The 23,323-nt window shown below is 39.9% G+C and overlaps 1 protein-coding gene across 2 annotated transcripts in view; it reads right to left on the bottom strand.

The window, feature by feature from the left end:
• Snrk (SNF related kinase) overlaps positions 1 to 23,323 on the bottom strand; it is a 42,252-nt gene that overhangs the window by 17,392 nt on the left and 1,537 nt on the right. The window contains exon 2 of one of the 2 annotated variants that reach the window (XM_076425654.1): positions 22,621 to 22,682. The exons of the other annotated variant lie outside the window; for it this stretch is intronic. The gene's annotated coding sequence lies outside the window, so the exon portion shown is untranslated. The remainder of the gene's footprint in view (positions 1 to 22,620; positions 22,683 to 23,323) is intronic. 2 annotated transcript variants of the gene reach the window in all.

Below are 23,323 nucleotides of genomic sequence, written 5' to 3' on the forward strand. Positions count from 1 at the left end.
TGGCGCCCGGTCACGTGCCGATCGTAATTTACGAAATTCGCTTCTCATTGACGCCCGGAAAAATGATTTTCGAGCCGATGCCACGGCGAGTTTCATTTCACTGACGAGACGGGACAAGACGCGCAAAATTCTCTCCAGGTGTTGGCCACCGGAGCCTAAGTAATTAGAAAGATTGGAATTCCCGTGCCATGCTCCACTAACCCAAAGTGTACACTTTCGAGATTGTACGCTCCGATCTGACGAGAACATCGAGGTTCAAGCTCTCTGTCGGAAAAACCGGGATTTTCTCGAGAGTTCTCCTAGAAACGCCGAGGATTTCGCTCGCCGCATTTTGCCATTAAGCAACTGCTATTTTGTCATATGTGGTTGTGAAAATTATTTTACATATGCTCTCATTCTACCTCTTCGTTGCTAATTAATACACAGCGGATTTTATGCATTTATAACTAAAATGAGTGGGTGTAATATAAAATAAAATACTGCGGATTTTACGCATTTATAACGAAAATGAGTGGGTGTAATTTAAAATAAATTACTGCGGATTTTATGCATTTATGAGATGCGTTATAAAAATGAGTAGGAGTAATTTAAACGAATAAACTGACTTGAGAAAAATTGAGAGCTCTCGGTGGAACAGTTTGGTATTAATAATGGTTAATTTATAGATGCGAAGCAGGAGTAGTAGGCCGATTGCAACGATCAATAGTAGTCACATTTAGTATTAATAGAATACTGAACTAGAATGCTCTATTTATACAGAATAATAGCAAATACTTCTACGATTACGAGTTCACCGAGTCATCTTTCTTTAACACGGTTCGCTACTAACGTCACTCGCGTTGACGACAGCGAAGGAACTCGTAATATTTCTCTATGAATATTGTTGTTTTAAATCGTAATGCATGGCATTCATTTGCTGAGAAATTGGCGGATTGAATCGACAGAATTATTAAAGCTTAGTAATGACGTCGTGTTAGAGTGGAAACATTGGTATGATATGACGTCAAAGCTGTAGAGAACTGTGATAATAGTCTTACTCGGTGTTGTAAATGCTCGTGTACCCTTGAAACAATTGCTGTTTTGATTTATGACGCTATCGATGCGAATAAGAGTCGGCTGATGCGTTTGATTAGTTTGATCGTGACCTTCTAATTCTACTTCTTGTAAATACTATGCAATCAAATTATATTTGAATAAAATTTCAGTAAGTTGAAGATAATACACAGGCATTCTTCAAAGAAAATCCGCAGTCGAACAATTACATCTATAAATCTTTTCGTAATGAGAATGAGAAGCATGTTGCCGACATAATAATGACAGAAAATAGAGTCTGCATCTGTTTCACATGAAAGTGGGACGAAAAATGAATGCCATTTGTTGAAAGGAAGCGTCGCGATCCATTTCTAACCGGAAGTCGCACGAGCAGCGTCCGATCGCGGGATGAACGCCGCGAGTTGCACTTGATGAAGGCAGCGTACTTGTAACCGGGTCGTAAAAATAACTGACCTGTAAAATTTCGGTTCTAGCCCGTGCCTCGCAGGAAGTGTCACGGACGTGTTCGTTCGACGGCCGTACACGCGTCAGTTCCGGTTTCTTTTCTTGCGTCGAGAGGCACATTTACGTCAGGACGACGTATGCGAGTCGAATGAACGTCAGAGGAGGACGTCGCGCTTACAATGTTGAGGATTCTCGAAAAACTGGCCGAAATTCAACTTTCGAGGTACGTATATAGCATTTTTCAATGTGGATCTTTATGTATGTTGGAATTTATTTCATAAACAAAGAACAAAATCAGTCTATTATTTCTTTAACACTAATTGTAAGCCTACCGAGCACTAAAAGCGATTAAAATGTTTTAGCTTATAACAATGAAAAGGCGCTATGTATCTAAATTTTGTGCAATTTTTATTAGAATATGTGCTTGGGTAAAGAAATGTATAGAATAGATTGGCATGTAAGCAACGTCATAATTTCAATAATTATAAGATGAAAAATATAAAACCGGTCATTTGACCGGTAGTGGTAATAGGTTTAGTTTTATAGGAAGGATCGATTGAATTGGCTCTTGACCTGTATATACATTGTATCTACAGTCAATATATATTATATATTGTCCCCAGCATGGGACAATTGTTTATAGGACAGTTGCTCTTCTGTTTGTGGCTTGAGCATTCCTCATTCGCGACTTTTTTTCGAACTGTAAAGACGTGCCTCTTAACGTGCCTCTGGCACAAAATGTATCGGATATACATATGTACAATATTCCCGCGATTGATATGACTTTCGGGTATGCGGATGATGTGACTTTTTTATCCCCACTACTATGGGGTTCCGCCTTGGGCGGTCGATCGCGCTACAAAGAAATTAAGGTACATATTAGGGTGTTTAAATTGAGGTTTTATGATACTTGATGTATCATTTTCAGGTATGGAATAGCATTAGTACAATACAACAATTTCCCGCTTAGCACCGTTGTTTTTTACCCATGATCGTCGTTTACACTTGGAAAAGTTATCCAAGAAATCTATGTTCGGCACACACACACGCGTAAAAAACGTAGTACCATTTCGTTTCCTGAGACTCGATACCCCCGAGGTTCTCGCGACAACCGCGGGAACACTGTATATGTATATATTGTTTTATAAAAATTACAAGAACTGAATTTATTTCGATTTTTCACAATTTTTATAATAATACGTGCTCGAGTAAAGAAATGTATTGAATAATTTCTAATCGTCTTTATAAAATCAATAATTAGAAAACAAACAATGTCAAAGCGCTCATTTGACCGGTCGTAGTACGGTTAGTGTTAATAAACTTACAGTTTTCCACACAAAGAGTAAAATAAAAATTGTCCAAGTCAATTGTAAGAAATTGAAGTGAATCATTTTGAACACTTGGCAGACGGTATATCCTATTGATTTTTTTTTTATAAATGCATAAAATCCGCAGTCTACAGAGAAGACATTCGAATTCAGCAGTCCCAAGACCGTAAGAATTCCAGTTTTAGTGGAAACCGTCTGAAATTCTGTACTTTGGCCAGCTTCTCGAGCGAAGCATCGCTCATGAGACCATGTGCCGACGCTTGTTTCGGCTGCACATGTGTCTAGCCGTCGGTGCTCACGTAAAAATACATTTCTTTGAAGTGCACGGAAGTGTGAAAGGAAGCGGACAAAGCCGTGAATAAGAAGTTCGCAACCCCCACCCGCATCGCCGAAAATAAAACGGGACAGAACGTCGCGATTGTTCGTGGTCGATTATAAAAATAACTGGCCGGCTCACGGAAACGGAGCACTTCCATGATTTATCGAGTGGTTGCCCCCGCGAACGGAGGAGTGAATTGTATTCCAAGAGAACTGTTCAAATACCTGTTCGAATACCTCGGCGTTTCACCGCGTTGCGATGTCTGCGTCATAAGTAGATAGCGGATAAAAAAAAGTTTTAATATACCACATTTATTCAAGTGCATCAATTATCTAATATTATAGTAAGGAGTGTAGAGAGTAGCTGCCGTTGAGAAAACTAACACAACTATTGCATGTGTCCCACGTTTTTCGTTTTAAATCTTACAAGTATTTTCATAGCTATTAAAAATTCACAATCACAAATTTTCAGGACTATCTGTATGGGGTTAGGAATCTGTATGGGGCTAGGAAAAATTATTTTATACTTTTTAGTCCGTCTTGGAAACGTGGTATATTAAAAATTTGTTTTTATTTAAATAATTATTTTCTGCTCTTTAGTCTTGTGTGTGTGAAATTTTTCAATCGATTTTAAACATTGAGTTAATATTGCATTGTCATCCAGCTATGTTTAAAGTTTCAAGTCTCTAGCTCACCGGGAAGTTAGTTTAAAATCAATTACTTTGTACCGAACAGAGAAACAGACAGACAAGAAAGCGAGTTAATAATACGTGGTAAAATTGATTAAACGAAATTAAAATTGCAAATTACGCCTCGTAAACGTAAAAAGTAAGACTTTTGAGGGCGATTGCGACCTAGGTCGATCTTCTATCTGGCGCTTTAGACTACTAACAAAAACCCATCTTTGTATTATTGAGAAATGAGAAGGCGCATCCCGTACCCTTTCAATCCTGGAAAAACGAGTCTATCTCCTCGAAAAAAAATGTTTTCTGTATTTCATTTTGATCGAACACTTGAATAATGCTTGTACATTCACAATTTTGATGAAATACTTTCGGAGAAAAGTATGCTGAGAGAGGTAGAAATATCGAACAGATTATCGTGTATTGTAGCGCGAACAATTTGAGTAAAAGTCGTGGTAGTTGTCAAGTCGAACGGGGCCGTTACTGTCCCACTGCGATTTTTCTGCATCGAGAGAATTCACTTGCGCAAGATAACGCTCAACGTCTCTATAAAAAGAACGATAATTAAGATATCTGTTACGGGGACGATGTCTCTCTCTCTCTCTCTCTCTCTCTCTACATATATGCACCGGGCGTAAAAATATACCTGGGGGAAAGGTTTAACGCCTCTGAAATCCGCGCGCGCGGCGATAACGCTGGTCATATCACGGCGCTAAACACGTAATCAATTATAAAGGTCTGGGTTCAGGCGGGCGTAAAAGCTTTTTCCGCATACCTTGCATTTTAATCGGGAGCAGCCGGTTGTCTGGCTGTATCTGGCGGCCCGGTCGAAATACACATCGTGACAGAGCAACTCGACCAAAAATAATGGTCGACTAACTTTGTAACCTAGACTAGCCTCGGGAGTAGACCGGCTTCATGTCCGCCTTTTCTTAGAACCAACGTACTTACTCGCTTTTGTTCGTCTGTGCCCGATCAGACAATATGGAGGAGCTTACCCCGGCTATTATAGCTTTCAGGGGACATAAGTAATAATAGGCAGGCCATCGGAGAACGCTAATCTGGTCGAAAAGAAAATTTGATCGCCATTATAATCTTCGGCGAGCATAAACTCTACCACCCATACGATATTGATGTCCTTAAATCTTTTTAACCCTTGTATAGTCAACCGGGTACCCATTTACTGTATTTCTTTTTAACAATTTGATAATGTCCCTCTAAAAAATATTACAAAATTTCTCTGAATTTCTCCATTCTTTACTCGCTAATATATTAGTTTACAGTCTTATAATGAGAATTTCTGCAAACATGTTAAATACAGAAAGGTTTTAAATAATAATCTATACATTTTTGTTGACTACACAAGTGTTAATATATGTTCACCGTTTTGAATTGTACGTAGGGTAAGGTTGCTCAAGTTGTACCAGTGCTTAAGTTTTTAACTTGATTTTTGAACGAACTATGGCGACAACAGCACATACAACGGCAACCAAATATATAATACATCTAATTCAACCAAGTTACTTACGTATTATGGTGTGGCATAAACCAGCCTCATTATAAATCCTATCATTAAGCGAGTTAATTTCAATTTTCTTATAATTTTATGCATTTGTTTGGTAGTTAATCTTGCAAGTAAATTATTGATAAAATTGTGTTCCTTATTAAATATAAATTCAGTAGAATTTACATAATCGTTTGGTCGAAACGAAATTGTATTCATTTTATTCAATGTTAGGTCATGTTTACTCTTTAAATTTAACTTGTGCCGTGTCTTAAGTCGTACCCATACGAGATTCCTAAGTAGTACTACCTTGTCAGTCGAAATAACGTCAACGCAGAATAAAGAAAACATAAAAAATACGACAAATGAAAGAAACGCAGTAATTAATAAAAAGGAATTGGCATTAAAAATTAAAAAGAAGAAAACCGATTGGTTTTGTATTATTTGTGGAGAAAATCGAGAGGAAAACATGATTCAATGCTTGAAATGCAAATCATGGGTGCACAATGTATGCGCTGGAGGTGACAAAAGAACAAAACAATTTGTATGTGATGTTTGTACTAACTGAATACCTATGTGTCATGTAAACAGATTAATGAAAAATACGTTTTAATTATTATTGTTGCTTGATTGAACTCTTAGGTACGACTTAGGAAACCGGTTCTTTTAGTCGTACCGATGTTAGTTTTTATAGATTTAGTTTATTTTACGTGAAAGCATACAGATTTTCTAATTTCGTTATAATAAATAACAACAATATTAACACAAGTTTTGAATAACACATTTAATTTCTATTTATTTGATAAATCCTAAGTTTTATACGGTTTTTTTCTTAAGGGGTACGACTTGAGCGACCTTACCCTACCGATTTTTGCGATAAACGCATAAAATCTGCAGTCCAGATATTATTTTTCATGTTCAACACACAGAAAAATAATTCGGTCAACAAGCAGTTCGCAATTTTGATCGACTATTTTCCGGCAGCACCGAAGAACGTGGATTTTAACAAATTGTTCAAGCACGCGCCTTTGTACAAAGACGATTTAATTATCGTCCTTCCCCATTGTCGAATTCACGAGCGTTTGTTACAATCGACAAAGGTTTCGCATTATTTGTATTCAACAATAATTTCACGTGAATTACTGTGGCAGATAATAATAAGAGCGATGGGGAAACAGATAGCGTCGGCGGTATTTGTTACAAGTGGAAAGGGTCGGCAGCGGTCAGACACATTAGCCAGTCGGCTACAAAGACACGTTTGCTCGGCGGATTCGCAAAGTGGATTTTCTCGAGAACGGAGCTTCGAACAAATTGTATTCCCGGCTTGTTTTCGCGTGCGCGCAAACACAAACACACACAGTCTAATTGACTTGATTATGGTCGCTTCTGTTACCGAGTAGACGGTTCTTCTGGATTCGTTTCGGTGGATATCACCGGGGACCGTTCGATTTACTAGGATCTCGATGAACCGGTCGAATTAATCGGCGCCCGAGGAATTATTGTATTGTGCGTTTAATAATAATTATAAATTCCCCAGGGGTGGGGGATATCCTGGTTTTGCGTCATAATTCGGTGGACGGGTAAACAAGCTTTTTAAATCGCGTATCGACGAACCGAACAGTCGGACCCGAGGAAAATAAATTCACTTGTTACACGTGCGGTTATATAAGTGCGCGAAGGATTACGGAACCGCATCGGCGCGTTACGAAAGGCGCCGCGATGCCGACAAGCCTTCTCGAGATTCCCTGAAATACGATTGGCCGCCGATAGAACCAGCCATTGAACCAATTAAACTTTCGAGAAATTATAAACCGAGGAAGCCAGCGCCAACTCTAGTTTACGGAAGTCTGGAACGGACAGCGAAATTGCAACGATTACACAACGGCTTCCCGATAGCCTCTGATATGTACTCATTTACCAGTTGATTCCCCGAGCGACTCCTCGAACAAATGTTCCCATATTGAACAATTCGAGACATCGCCAACTTGAAAACACCACCGTTACAATTCATTTGCTTTTTATCGAGTGTTCAACGAAGTGTATTGCTTCTCACGAGCGGCGATACTGTTCATTCATAAAAGCCTAAGTATACGTATTGAATACGATAGTACAGGGTGTTACCTGTAACGCGCGACGCACGATGTCATCCAATTGCAACATTATTTGGCGAAACAAATATTTCAGATACTATGTAATATTTTAGATTTTATTTTGCTTAAAGAAAATAGTATTTCAAATAAGATATACAATTTCGAAAATAAAATATTTCTATTTTAACAATCTGACCCTCAAAATAAAATATTTCTATTTCAACAATTTGATCCACAAAATAAAATATTTCTATTTTAACAACCAGAAACACGAAATAAAATATTCGACTTTTTGCATTGTAAATGTCTTGAATTCGAACCATTATTTTCAGCAACAATATTTAAAATTGAAATTGAAAATAAAAAAAAAAACAAATATTTTCAATATTCTTCAAATAAAATACTATTTTCAAAAAAATTACTGCCTCAAATAAATGATTTTATTTTCAAAGTTGTACACATAGTTTAAAAACTAAATAGGATTATTTACTATTTACTATTTAAAACACTATTTTCCTCAGGTCTGATTTGCAGCTATCTGACAAAAACAAGATTAGAACAAGAGTTGCAGCGTATGGAGTGCACATAGTTTGCATCAGTAAAAAAATTTCGAAAACAGTTTGTTTCATCATCTTGGGCATATTTAGAGGGCATCGAGACGAATTCAAAACACATGCTACGTGATTTACAGTAGGTGACATGTGAAATATTTAGCTTCTCGTCGTATCCGACTTTAAGACAGTGTAAACATTATTTGATAGCGAAGAGGTTACTAAAGACAGATTCTAAATTAAGATTACAGTTGTTGGTAAAATATGGCCGATCGAAGGGAACAATTTCACGAAGTGAATTTTCCGATCAAAGTTCGGTATTTGTAATTTGCTTTCAAATGCTAATTTCGGTCGGGATTTCGGCGACTCTCGCACGGCTCGGTGGACTCGCCGCCGAATCGGCTCTCCCTCTCTGTCCGAATACGCGTTTGCAGGCGTATCGACGCGAAAAACCTACAATACGTCGATCCGTCGAAATATCTCGCCGCGACTGATTGGACTTGACGTTTTGCCGATAACAATTTGCGTCCCCTGCCGTCAGCATCCACCTGCACGCGACGCGTACTCGTCGCGAGCCCGTTGACCTGGTTCAGTTCCCGATGCGCTGCCGGAATAATGAGTCTCGGGTGCTTATCAGCCGACGAGAGATAAAACTTTTTATCATGGCGCCCGTGGAACACCATGGCGGAACACGAGAAGCTGCTACACGCCCTGTCGAGTAGAAACTATTTCGTTGTACAACGCCGAAGATACGCGAGAGTTTGAAAGGACTCGTGGGCGCTGTTCGAGAACGGCAGAAATCATTGTACGGCATTGTGAACCAGAGCCAAACGGAAATTCTTTCAGCTAAGAGCCAAGGAGTTATGCTTCCGGCACCAGATTAGGTGAAATGCACAACAACTCGTTCCGAGATCGTTCCTCTTCGCGGACGTGCGGGCGACCAAAATGCACGCGTGCCACATATTTTTGTTTTACGAGGCGTGAGCACAGAAAATATAGAAATTTACCGCATACAGGATGCCCCAAAAATGTTGTACAGTAGACTCCCGTATAACGAGAGCTCCTACAACGTGCTAAACATATTGGGACGAGTTTTTCATATAACGCGATTCTCGTACAACGCGCAATACGTATGTTATAACAAAATGCGGAAATTCCCCGTTTACTTTGGTCGGGCTTTTTACTATACTAATCATAGCAATATTTTCCATATCATTTTTTTGCCGATCCTGTTGTCATTAATGTTAATATGCAGTTTTTTAAATAAAATGTAAAAAGTCCGAGTAAACAGAGTGAAGACGGCAATAGTTCCTACAATTCTCGTGAAGTATTGACATTTCGATGATCTTGGGTTAGTACAGTATTTTATCGACATATAAGTCCGCAACACGGGTCTGGCCAGGGACACTTATACGCCAGGCATATTTAGTATTCTTTTACTTTTGCCGAACGTAGAGGACAGCCGAGCTCGAAAGGCCTCGATTACCGAGAAGTGTAAACATAACTAATCCGATGACAAACTTCTTTATTTTTCATTATTTTTTTATGGCACTTTCACCATCAACCGAGGCCTCCCGAGCTTCATGGCCCCTTAAGGGGGTACATCCCGCAGTAGTGGGGATACTTCTGGGACACTTACCGACCAGACATTTGGAACATTTATGGATAAAATACTGTACTTTCATACGTAGGATAATAAAAGGGATCGATTGGTTTAACCAAAAAAAAAAAATTGGGTTGCATTAAAGAATAAAGTGCAATTGCATCTGGTGAATACATCGGTGTGTCCATATAAAAAATAAGCTCATAGGAAGTTACGACGTATTATGGCATATGATTTTGTTCCTCTATCATTTTTCTCTATTTTTACTGGAAAAAAAAGAACGGTAACTTGTCCCAGTTCCCAGAATCAGCCTGTAGAGACAGCGGACCGCAACTATCAGACTTTACAGCATTAAAAATAACGTTGGTATCATCAATGTTATTTCATTCTCCGTGTTTAATGAGGCTCATCAGGTAGACTTCTAAGGAGCTAAATTCTTGGCCGTTCGGTAAAGAGCTGTTCGAGCCAATTGCGCCCAGCTTTGCTCGAATGATTCATGCCGCTCGACCCGTAACCCGTCGAATTAAAAACGGCATGAATCATTATGTGCGCGTACGGTCGCATTCCTCCGCGAGCCGACGATACGAGCAGAAATTTTATCGTATCGATGGGCGTGTGTATGGTGAAACAAGCGTTCCGGGAAAGAACGTTTTTCTTTTATTTCCATTCGTTATCACTGGACAGAGGAGTTGATGCATTTATAACAAAAATTCATGGGTGTAATTTAAAACAGTACAGACATTAATGAAATTTAAAAATACTGTTATACAGGGTGTGGCCGGACGAGTGGTACAACCGAGCAGGGGCTGATACTAAATGTAAAAATAAGTCGAAAAAAAGGAATAACATTTTTTTGTTTGACGCTTCGTTTTCGAGAAGATCGAGTTTGAAAATGCTGCGTATACACGTGCTACATATTGCATAGGAATCGTCTGACGCGTCTGACCATGATCAACCAATTCTACTTTGTGCATATACCGGGTGTCCCAGACCACCCGTACCACCCATTTATAATCAAGAATGTTTCTTTTATAAATCAGATGCGCTCTATCAAATGGTGATATCTTTAAATTCCGATATTTTTTTACATTTTTCAAACGGAACATGGTATTTTTTATTACGGATTCGGATTCTATACGAGAAAACAAGAAACTTTTGCCTAAAACATTTTTTCAAGAAATGTCATTTTGTGTCCTTTAAGTTAACTTCAAAATGAGTCTTGGCGAAATAATGTTTTCACTATCTGCTCTTGGCATAACCCAGAAAGATGTCAGAAAGATGGCAAAAGATCATCGAACAAAGTGGAAAATATTCTATTGATTAAAGTTCATACTTGAATAAAAAAAATTGGTCTATATTACACACTTATTGAACTATTAAACACTTTGAATTTTTGAAAATAACCTATTTTTTAGATTATAAATGGGCGGTACGAGTGGTCTGGGACACCCGATATATGCAGTACTAAAGCACGCGAACCTGGCGGAACTTTAAACTCGATTTTGTCAAAAACGAAGCGTTAAACGAAAAAATGTTATTTCTTTTTTTCGACTTACGTTTACATGTAATATCATCACCTGCTCGGTTGTACCACCTGTCCGGCCAAACCCTGTATTATAAGAGATTTGAGGCTTTCACAGCCCGGCATCATACAGTTATTGCTGTTGAGGCTTGCGGGTGTAAGCCGTGTCCTGGGTGGAAGAAATTTCTCAACGTTTCGCAAGCGCATTGCAGCTAGCTTCATCAGGGGATCCGGAGACACACTGATAGAAAACCCACACACTCCAACAGATATTTACATGCATCTTCCCACCACCACCCAGCTCAGAAGAATTCAGTAATCAGTTTCCTCATAAATAGAGCCATCAGCATCAGCATCAGCGAAAAACAACACTTATCTCAAGTACTCGACCACCTAAGGACCACACTTTGCCAAAACGGTTTCTCCAGACAAAAACTCAACCGCAAAACAGACTCATGAAACCAAGACACGAACAGACCACACCCAACGACAATGAAAATCATGAAACCACCTTCCTACCGTACATACAGGCTACAATCGATCGTATTAGCAGAATTCTCAAAAAACATCACTCTCAAAAAACATCACTCCAATTTATTGCAATTCAGGTAGAAGATTTTTATTTTCCATAAAGATCCGCAGTCTAGTTGTCACAACTGAATTCTGCAGAATTGAAGTTATGAATCAGATTTTAGAAAGAAATAGAAAACTGAGGCGGGGTGCGCATTACCTCTGGCATTAGTATTTTTTTTATCGGTGAGTCGTTTCGCGGCGGTTAGGCTGACGGATAGGCCTGCGGTTTGCTATCGCACGCGCGAATCGGATGAAGTCGCGATGTTACAACGTGCTGACACGCACTGAAAACAGATAATCATGAACCCAGGCAAATTGGATTTCGGTACGTGGAGGCGGAGATGCCTAATCCGGCCGTGCCAGCGGAATCACACATAGGATTATCCGAAGTAATTCAATTAGGATTCGTAGACAATTTCGCCGCAAGGACACACAGTACTTCCCCCCACCCGGCCGCAAAATTCGCCAAATAAGATCGTGACGAGCTGCCGAATCAACGGACACGTGCCGATCAAAAGCGCCAGTCAGCGAATCCCACCGAATCATGGCAATAATCCTGTCGCTGAATACGAACACGATCTTCTGCGTACGTGCAACCAGCAACTGATTTATGGCCTCGAATCACCTGCGTACCAGATGCATCACTGTTGTGCAACCAATGACGCGACTTAACCTTCCGTCAGGCGCAATACCTGGACCGCCGAGTTCGGACGTAATGTGCTTGACGGGCCCACATTCAAAAAACATGATAAACGCCTAATTAAGTTCATTTATACAACTCCAGACACTTGTTTCATTAATTTCAGAAATCGACTGCAATTAGACGAGACGGTTCTGTTGTCTACGACGGCATCGATAATCGAAATTACAGGCTGAAGATCACGGTTCATTCTTGCACAGAGACGATAAGCTGCTAATTATCTCGCCAATTAGCCAATTGACCAATTAGACGATGCAGATTCGTGTCTCGAGTCCAGGTTTCTCTCAGAACTATCAATTTCCATTGCAAATTCATTCAGATGGTAACGCTGCATTCAATCAAAGTCACCGAACGCATTTTTAAAATCCGTCTTTTAGGTCTGTATGTCAATTATATGCATGCGTTGTGAAAACTTTAACGAAATAGAAGACGGAAGTCACGGTGTTTAGATGACGACTGTGGAAAATGTATACATGATTTAGCACAATGGCACTTCTACGTCTGCAATAACTAGACCGCGCATCTTTATGCATTTACATATAGCAAAATTGAGTCGATAACATTCATAATTGTTCGAAAATTAAAAATATTGAAGATGTAAATATACATAATTTCTCCTCTATTAAAATCATGAAGAGAAGACATAACATTCAATTTGGTTTCTGTTCGACGCGTAAAGGTCGGTTCATCTTAGCCAGTCCGGGCCAGTCGGACGGAACCTTATTACCCTGGTTTTGTCCGACGGGCTGGACTGGCTAAGATAAACCGACCTTAACGGCCACGAGTTCGAGACCGCGGAAAAAGGTTGCTTGCCCAGCCCGTATATTCGACGTTGAAACTCCGTGCATGGCGTTCCGTCGTCACGTATTTCGCATTTTCAATGCTCAGCTGTAAGGATTTGACGTCGAACCGAGGTGAATGTACATAGGTAAACGTCGCGCCGACCGCGTGTGTACGAAGCACGCATCGGCCGTCGCGTGGGGCATCCTTCAAAATTGCGTGGTACCGTTCCCGGCTTTCTTTCCCACAACAGCACCGTCCATTGCGCCCTGGCAAGGTACACCTTGCCGTTAACCGTCGTCGGTAACATTAAAACGGTAATTTCGAATTCCCCACTCCGTTCTCGTTCCGAACAAACAGCCCACCGACCTATAAATAGGTGCGCAAATTCGCAGGAGATTGATTTTAGAATCCGTTATCACGTGCAATAACGCGGTCTTACACCGCGAACTATTAATTTATTCCTTCCGTTTAGCGGTCCGATCCCTCCGCGTCCGAAACTGTAAGGCATCAAAAGCCCCGCGGAGTGAAGTGTAACACTGTTGTTGATTGATTGTTTAATTAAAATTGTTACGGAGGTCGCAGGAACCCGGTCTCCATCAAGTACTTCGCTGTGTCTCAATACAACCTCGATTCCTTCCGCAGTAGAAACGACTGTTCTAGCAAATAAGACGCCGATACACCTCAGTTAGGGTTCAGTGGAACAGTTTCTATTATATCGCAATCGATGCAGACAAATTTTATTTCGCATAAAGATCCGCAGTCTAGTGATAACAGTACAATCAGAAGTGGGTCATTTTGACCTCTGTGCTAATTCTAGTGTTGCGCTTTCTACAGCCACCGTCTGTCTGTCTCGCTTCTGTTGCCGTTATCTATGGTTATTGATCAGAAAACAACGTTTTCTTTCACCGCGCGGAAAATTCGCGCATCTGTTGGTTCGGCGAGCCCGATTTCTTTTTCAAACTTCTATCCCCTGTTAAACGAGCCGAGGATGTTTCAGCCGGGTGGCCCAGTTTGAAGCGAGAGCGGATCGGATTCTGCGACGACACGGTAAATTGATTTCCAGATCTCACGATTAGTCAGAAATAGACCAGAGTGCAATCTGTAGTCGGGGAGGGCGGGCGCAAAAAATGTCATTAGCCTGTAATTTCGCCGGGGTAGGATGGGTTTCCCCGATGGAGATCACTGGCATTACCAGGGAAAGGTCGTCTGCATATCTCGCCGCAGAGAGAGAGAGAGAGAGAAGATACAGTCTGTTCCACAAGAGCGTGTCGGCAATATCTTCGAAATCTGTCACCCAATGAAGGGGAGATAAGGATAATGTAAACAAACGCAGATGTCTTTAATACGCCTTGGCTGAATATTTGACAGTTTTGTTTCTAACAGAGTGAAAACAACAGAGCTTTTCAAGATGAGTGCTGCGTACGCGAAACCATCAATTTGGTACGAAACGGAAAGCGGAAAACGCTATCTCCGTACTGCCTTGGCTAACCCAATCCCCTGATGCAAACTAAGAACTCCAAAATAATAACTCTTGTACACCATATTCGGAAGATACGGAAAATAGTTAAAAGTATGCCGAGAAGGTGCCAAGCTATAATTGCTAATGGAGGATATTTTGAACCCCTTACTAACAATAAGTAAGAGCGTATTAACCCTTCCGACCCGATGGAGGTACGCCTTCTGTCGCCTCGCACGAACGACGACACACTGCACTTTTCGTGAATTGAGATTTCATACCTTTATATTTATAAATAAAATAAAGATTTATAAATAAAAATAAAAAGATAATTGAGTACGATATTAAATAATACCGTTAATAATAATAATAATAATATCGTTTTTATTCAGAATATGTATCGTAGCATCATAAAAAGACGAAAATTCATCATGTTGCATCAGAACGTACATCGTACGTCCTTCGGGTCGGAGGGTCAATGTTTGATGTACAGACTCAACTCATATAAAGTTTTTTACAAATATATTAATATTTACAAAAATATCGTCGCGACACGCTCTTGTGGGACAGACTGTACTTGTCCCGGACCGGAGCGGAGGCGTGCTTCCATGAATTTTCATCCGTAAAATGCCAACGACTCGTCGTCGCGATAAACAAGCGAAACGAACGATGCGCCGCTGCAGGCTCCTCCGGGGCGAATGAATTAATTACCGGGTCGCATTGACGCAAACTGCGTCTCGCGAGAGCAACGCCGGTTTTTCCGCCGGTTTATCGCCGATTGCGTATCGCGTCCGCGATAACGACGTCGTTCTGCCCCCGTCGATACAAACTCCAATCGCGTAGAGAAAATAAAAAAAACATGTTCGCCGAGCGACCACGATAAACGAATATTGTGCCGCCGCGGTTTATGTAAACGCGATATTACGCGCGGATTATCGCCGGCGATCCTTTCGGCGGATCTCGTCGATTTTTACGATCGCTCGCCCGTTTTATCGTTGTCCTGCGAGGATCAAGCCGCTGTTAAATACTGCTTGCTCGTGTAATACTAGAAACGGCTATACCGCCGATGTGAAGCGAATGTCTGATTCGGAAATACGGTTGCAAATGGACCTGTGGTAACGTTCGAGTTAATGTAGATATTTCACGTGATTCATAGGGCTAGGACACTGTCGGAATGATCGATCTGTTATTTATGAAGAGTTCTTGGCAGAGATAAATGATTTCATTGGACCGGCCAACTGTGGAACACTGTAGCGGCTCAGACATGTCCAACGTTCCGTCTGGATCGATCGCCTTGCCGAGATGAAAATGAATCAAAAATCAGTCGTCCCATATAGTACCGGGTATAGAGCCAAGAATAATATTTCCCCAACCCATCAGAGATACGGTAAAAGCGCCAAATTCACCGATTGCTAGACTGCAACGAGAGATATTCCGCCGATAGGAAATTGGAGCACAGCTATGCATCCTTCCAGCGGTAATGGAGCGAAAAAGTATTATGCTAGCGATGCGAACAGATCATCAATGTACTATGCATATATAGATCCGAATATACGAACATTTGTCAGAGGGTTATTCACGCATATCTCGAACAGCAACACGCCTAGTTGCCGCGATTCGCTTCTTCGCAGAGTCGCGAGTTCTTTCTATTCCGTAAATAGCTTAAAAATAAGGTGAGCAACCTCGTGAAACGTAGCCGCGTGGGATCAACTTTCAAAACAACTTAGAACTTTAATCAGAACTTTCTCCGGCGTCGTATAAACTTATGGCCTTGTATGGGATTACCGGCTAACGCGTTTCTGCGAAATTGAAAAATAATGTTAGGAAATGCGAGCGGACCCGCGGCAGCTACTGCTGTGTTTGATAATCAAATTATCGGGGTTTCGCTTGGGATTTTGCTTGACCAAACAGAGAAGGCTCGCGAACAAATGTTTTCTTACAAACGGGAATTTTCCTAGCTGAACAATGTTTTACGTGTCCTGGAGACCGGTATCCGAAGGTTGTTGATATCGCAGAATTTTCTGTTGCGACGTTTAACGCTTTGCCGTACCTTTTCTTGTACAGTTTCAGTGACTAGAAATGTCTTCTTTATGCACAAAAATGTCGTAGAAGGGAGAAGAAAATGTATTATACTTTTTTGTATAGCTACATTTATTCTAATGCTTAAATATTCATTGCAAACGAATCAAATTTTATTTCATCTAAAATGAAACGCGTAACATTCATATTTGTTAGACTTTGTTAAAAACCTTCATCATAAATAACTATTTATTTAAATAATTATTTATTTAAATGAATTTATTTATTGCCCAACACTGTGAGTACGGCAAGTGGTTAATTAGTACTCAAAACATTACTCTATTTTCAAAGTTTGATTTTTGCTCAAAGTTGTGCGCTCTAACCGTGATATCTAGAGACACAATTGCGTGCGAAGAACCTCTATTATTCCTTTCAAAGTAGGCTCTTCAACTACACTGTCCAACAAATTTCAACTTTTTTTGTGATTTCAATATATTGTTGGGTCCTTCTTATAGAGTTTTTTGCGCTGATTCCGAATCTGGTTTTAATTTTTTTCCTATACGTCCAGTTTTTGAAAATCATGGCTTTGAAAAAAAAACATATTTTTCAACTTTAAACAAATATTGTGATGTTATTATAAAAGATATTAAATTGTTGTTTACAGCAAACGATTCTGTAGACTTTCCCGAATACAGTGATATCCAATATTAATACATTATGATTGTTTAAACATGTTTAAACAATGATTAAAGACGGAGATGCACCACTTTTGCACCAATTTTTGCGGATATTTTCGAATTTATCTCAAAAAATAAGGGTCCAGCGAAAAATTGAACTATACCACGCGAAAGAGCAGACTTTTATCTTGAGAAACCCCCCTGTGAAGTTTGCATGGTCGACGTTTTTACCGAACCAGAATGCAAAATATCTTCGCCCGACATGCGTTGACGCCAGTGGTGCTCTTCCACTAGCGCGGTCGTTCGTCGGGATACGGCGCGGCGCGCTGCGGTGAAACGGCGCGTGGCTATAAGCGCGCAATTATGTCAGCTTACTTAAATGTAATATTTTATTAAATGTGTTATACTATTGTTATTTATTATTTATTAGTATATTTATTCTGTATAAATTATTTTATGTATTTTTTAATGTTAGTCTCTCGTTTATAGTATATTTAATACAAAAAATACCTTTTGTAACAAAAAAATAATTTATTCACACACTACACTATTACACTATTTACAATGCTAATATATATGTGTACACTATTCAGATATAATACACTACTAAAATACATATATTATATACACAACAACTAAAATACTATAAATAACTATAAATGTTTTTTATGAAGTTTTATACGTAGCAATGCAGATTTGAAATGCTTGACACGACTGATTTCAACAAACACAAAGCCGAAACTGAACTCTGGCATCAGTTTTCTTAAGAACCAACACGATATTTTCAAATAAATGACGGTCTACGGACAACGGAATACATACAATGTAAGGAAAGTCTGCAATGCGGTGACTGAAAAATTTTATTTTCAGTAATTGTCGTCTTATCTATGTATTGTAATTATAGTGCCAATGAACACTCGAGATTCTTCCGAGTAAAATAAGTCCAAACACAATATAAACGGGACTATTTTTATTGACTTAAATACATAATTAAAATAGTTTGCTCCATATTAAATCGATATAGTGTATTATATCTGAATAGTGTACACATATATATTAGCATTGTAAATAGTGTAACAGTATAGTGTGTGAATAAATTATTTTTTTGTTACAAAAGGTATTTTTTGTATTAAATATACTATAAACAAGAGACTAACATTAAAAAATACATAAAATAATTTATACAGAATAAATATACTAATAAATAATAAATAACAATAATATAACATTTAATAAAATATTACATTTAAATAAGCTGACATAATTGCGCGCTTATAGCCACGCGTCGTTTGACCGCAGCGCGCCGCGCCGTATCCCGACGAACGACCGCGCTAGTGGAAGAGCATCACTGGCGTCAACGCATGTCGGGCGAAGATATTTTGCTTTCTGGTTCGGTAAAAAAGTCGACCATGCAAACTTCACAGGGGGGTTTCTCAAGATAAAAGTCTGCTCTTTCGCGTGGTATAGTTCAATTTTTCGCTGGACCCTTATTTTTTGAGATAAATTCGAAAATATTCGCAAAAATTGGTGCAAAAGTGGTGCATCTCCGTCTTTAATCATTGTTTAAACATGTTTAAACAATCATAATGTATTAATATTGGATATCACTGTATTCGGGAAAGTCTACAGAATCTTTTGCTGTAAACAATAATTCAATATCTTTTATAATAACATCGCAATATTTGTTTAAAGTTGAAAAATATGTCTTTTTTTAAAACTCCATTTTCTCAAAAACTGGACGTATAGGAAAAAAATTAAAACCAGATTCGGAATCAGCGCAAAAAACTCTATAAGAAGGACCCAACAGTATATTGAAATCAAATTTGGTGTTGGACAGTGCTATTGGTCACCCAGTACACCCGCCCCGTTTGTTTCGGACGCGTTCCGTCCCTTTTGCGTCGAAGCTGAAAAAGCAGGGACGATTGCGCAACGATTGTGTCGCGAGAACGTTGTTTCTCAATCGCCAAAGAGGAGAAGAGGGAACGGGGCCCTTACGCACGGGGTTCCGTCAAGTACCCGATTTCCCAGACGATAACCTACGGTAATGCGTAATGTAAACGCACCGGGCACGGGTGCGTAACAGGTAGCGACCGCATACCGTTACCAGGAGATTCCTCAAGGCTACGAGAACACGGGAAACGATTCGGGTACGAATGCTGCTACTCCTTTCGATCCTCCTTGGCTAATTAGCGGCGATTAGAAGCGTTTCTTGCATTCTGCGACAATCGAAGTGCGAAACGCGGCGACGAAACGGGAAAAGACAAGGACGTTCGAAGTGATTTCTACTCGTAAATATCCGTGAGACGATGGTGTACCACGCCATTTTTAGTCGTCTCGCACTCTTTTTTTCACCGCCTCGACCCGTTCCTTCCGTCGTCACTTTGACCCCTTTCCCTGGCGACGGTAAACGAACATGACGTAACGAGGCATTAACATTTCAGTGGTTCGTTAACCCACCAATCGAAATATCGACTACCCCTTCTCTGCTTTTGTTCAGTGTTCCAAAACGCTGAAACTCTGGACATACGACCATCGTCCGAATGTTGATCGTGTGAGGCGGTGATATTGTTAGGTAATAGTTCAATATTACAACTTAAATCTGTATACTTTAGAGAATAATTTTGTGATTGAAAATTGTTCCTTGATGACTAAATAATGAAATTCTAATCGTAGGAATAGGTGTACTTTCGTGATCATGGATGAGCAGTGTTTTTTCGTGTTCTTCTAGTGTTTTTAATGCTTGGCTAAATCAAGTTTAATCAAGTGGCTACCCGTGGTTCTTGAGGACCCAGACAAGAAGCGTTCGATCGAGCTGGGAAACCGTCCATTCTAGTGATTATTCATTAACCGATTGCCCTGCGATTTCTCCTACGTCTGCAGAGCGATTCGAAATTTCTTTGTCGTTATTAATCTCCTAGAAGAGAAAGGAAATCTCTATCTATTTTATGCCTAAAGTTTCTCCGGTGAATAGATCGATAGCGAAAACATCTTGTACGACGATCATCTCCTGCGAATAATCTATTCACGCAGATATATACATTATACATATGTCTATGTCTGTTTCAAATGGAGCATCGATTTCAACCGCTCAATTATCCCCGTCTGACATGAGGAATTTTCCTGACAATGCTTATCGTCATCGTCAAAACGATAAGAGCATTTGTCGACTCATTAATATTTTCCTTCGATATACATAATTGTTTTGACTTCAGGTAGAGCGACTCACACTCGCGGATTCCGACACGTGCGAACGCTAAATACACAGTGTTCTCATAATACTATGTATTGGGTTGGCAATTTTTTTGTTCGATGATCTTTTGCCATCTTTTTGGTAGCTTCATAATACTGCGCTCATAAAACTTCTGGTTCTTATCGATCAAAAACATCATCATGATTAGTGAAAGTTTATTGCTTGAATAAAAAAAATTGGGTTGTTTATTTCACTTTAAAATACCGAAATGACTTTCTTGCCAACTCAATAAGACTGCGGATTTTACGCATTTATGACAAAAATTTACAGCCGCAATTTTAAACGGTAGAAACATTAAAAGAAATTTACACCTCGTTTCGATACCCTTTCGATATTTTCAAGGCTAACTATTACCCACCGAAGAACCGGTTCCGCGTCTCGTTAAATATTAATGTGACTAATTACCCGCGCGGAAGACCATGTTCGAAAATATTTTGTAACCCGCGGAAAACCAGTCATCGAACGACCTTCGCCGTGAAACATTCGCAGAGATGTTCTACGCGTTAACGCGTTCATCGCTCGGATACGGCGATACCATTTCATCATGGCCTGCACTCGACTTCGTGTTCCATTTGCATCCGTTTCTGCGCAGACTGTTAAAACGCTACTTCGAAGGCAACACACTTGGATACAGTTTATTTATGCGGGGACGGGCTCTTGCTAGGAACGGAACCACCGTTTTTGCGGCCGCGTTAAATAAAACCGTCCAGCATTTCAATGATAATGAATTAGACTTGGAAATAAAGGGGCGTAATTGTGCCATTCAGATAGACATACGAGGTTCGAATAGACCGAATTTTACGAATATATATATATATATATCGATATTTTTTGTTATTCGAGTAGCTAAATGATTTGTTCACAATTGTAGGAGCTACGCGAGCCCGAACAAAAATTATACAATAAAATTTCCGGTCCACGATTAGAAACGCTGCTGCCATTACAAAAGAAAAATTGATTAAAAACCTCCGGCTATGAACTATAAACTTTCGAAAGCTATGAAATAATAGCTCGTAGCTAATGTGTCGATAAAAGAGCCTCGACAATGAAGTTCTCCGCAAAGAAGTAGTCCATTGAGCGAGGTGCGCGTGTTCAATGAAAAACGACGAGAAAAATTAGCTGGTGAAGTACTGCGAGTTGCATACCTCTCAATGAGGACAAATATCGAATGTTCTAAATTTCCATTCGGGTCGCGGGATGTTTCAGCTTTTCTTGCAATAATGGTAAAAGTGTTGTATGTATGTATATATTCGTTGCATCGGGCAACGAGGCTTGGAAACTGGCACAATATTGCCGTGCAGGAGGAACGCGTGTATCGCAAAACGCGGGCCCAACCTCTTTTGCCGGTTCAAATACGAGAGAGGTGTCTTCAAAAAATAATCATTCCGATTCGCGCAATTTTTGTTTTGTTGTGGTGATAAACATGTCTGAAAAGTGTATGTGCATTGGTTATCGTATTCGTATTCGAATGGACCCCCTTAAAGTTTCACAGCGGTGAACAAAACGTTTGTGCTGAGGTTACGTGGTACATACGAGGTGGCCAGGCAATTCAAGAGATACGACAAAAAATTGTTTAGTTTTCGAAATCGAAGGAAACATGGATTCGATGAATTATAAAATGTGCCTGTTGTTTCAGCGATACCAGACAGACAGAGTCTGTAGATTGGGTCATCAACAGTTACGCGTGGAACTACATACCAATGGCCAGAGGCGCATCTTACTCAAAACATTCCCGAGCTATATGTAGTTAGTAAATAAATTAGCGTGTACTCGATGTAGAAGAAAAAATTGGCTCTAGAAAACTGTTTGTTCCCTGACCACTACGTAGTATCGTTATAAATAGACGGCGGATTTGATGCATTTATGACAAAAAATGGGAAGATGTAATTTAAAACATCGACAACAATTAGTAGAATTTCAAGATGCCGTTATATTATTTTCAACCTGTTAAACATAATTGAGAAAGAAAATAAATTTCCATGTCACTCCGGCTTCTTACAATTACGATGGAAAATGTTTATTTTGCATAAAAGATCCGCTGTCTAGTTATAAATATTGTGCCTTACCCAGCGAACTTTAAGAGGCAGTGGTCCGTTCACACTTGAGCACGGCCACACAGTATGACCACCTGAAAAAGAAGGAGGCGAAGAGAAGAGAAGAGAAGAGAAGAGAAGAGGCTCGCGGAATCAAGAAAATCCAACGGTCGATTTACGTGCAGGAATACCGCAAGCGAAGAGAGAAAAGAGATCGGTGAAAAGTGAAGAGGAAAGAGAGAAAGATAGGGGACAAGCGAGAGAGAGGGAGGTAGGAAGAGAAAGAACGAGAGAGAGAGAGAGAGAGAGAGAGAGAGGTTGCTGGAGTGGGAGTGGGTACACAAAGAAGACAGGAAGAGAAACGTCAGGAGCCATTTTTACAGGAGAGTCCACTAAAACGGTTCCGTTGTAAAGTTTCGTATCGTATCGTATATACGAGGGTCGTCTGAAAAGTTTTGAGCCTCAACATGAAGATGACGTTACTCGTGTACTATAATGTAATATGCTTTGAAAGATGCCTGTGAAAATTTCAGTCATTTTGGAACGCTCAGTTGTTGTTTGTGTCAGGCGATGTCAGTGTTTATTGTAAAGAAACTGCTGTTCCATCAATACACCGCACCTGCTCACAGTTCGGCGGTCGCCATGGCCAAAAATTCACGAATTGCACTTCGAATTGGTTGACCAACCCACCGTATTCACCAGATCTGTCCCCCCAGCGACTTTTTTCTGTTTCCTA

This window comes from Lasioglossum baleicum, chromosome 6 (assembly GCF_051020765.1).
Source record: "Lasioglossum baleicum chromosome 6, iyLasBale1, whole genome shotgun sequence".
Classification (NCBI taxonomy): Eukaryota; Metazoa; Arthropoda; class Insecta; order Hymenoptera; family Halictidae; genus Lasioglossum; species Lasioglossum baleicum.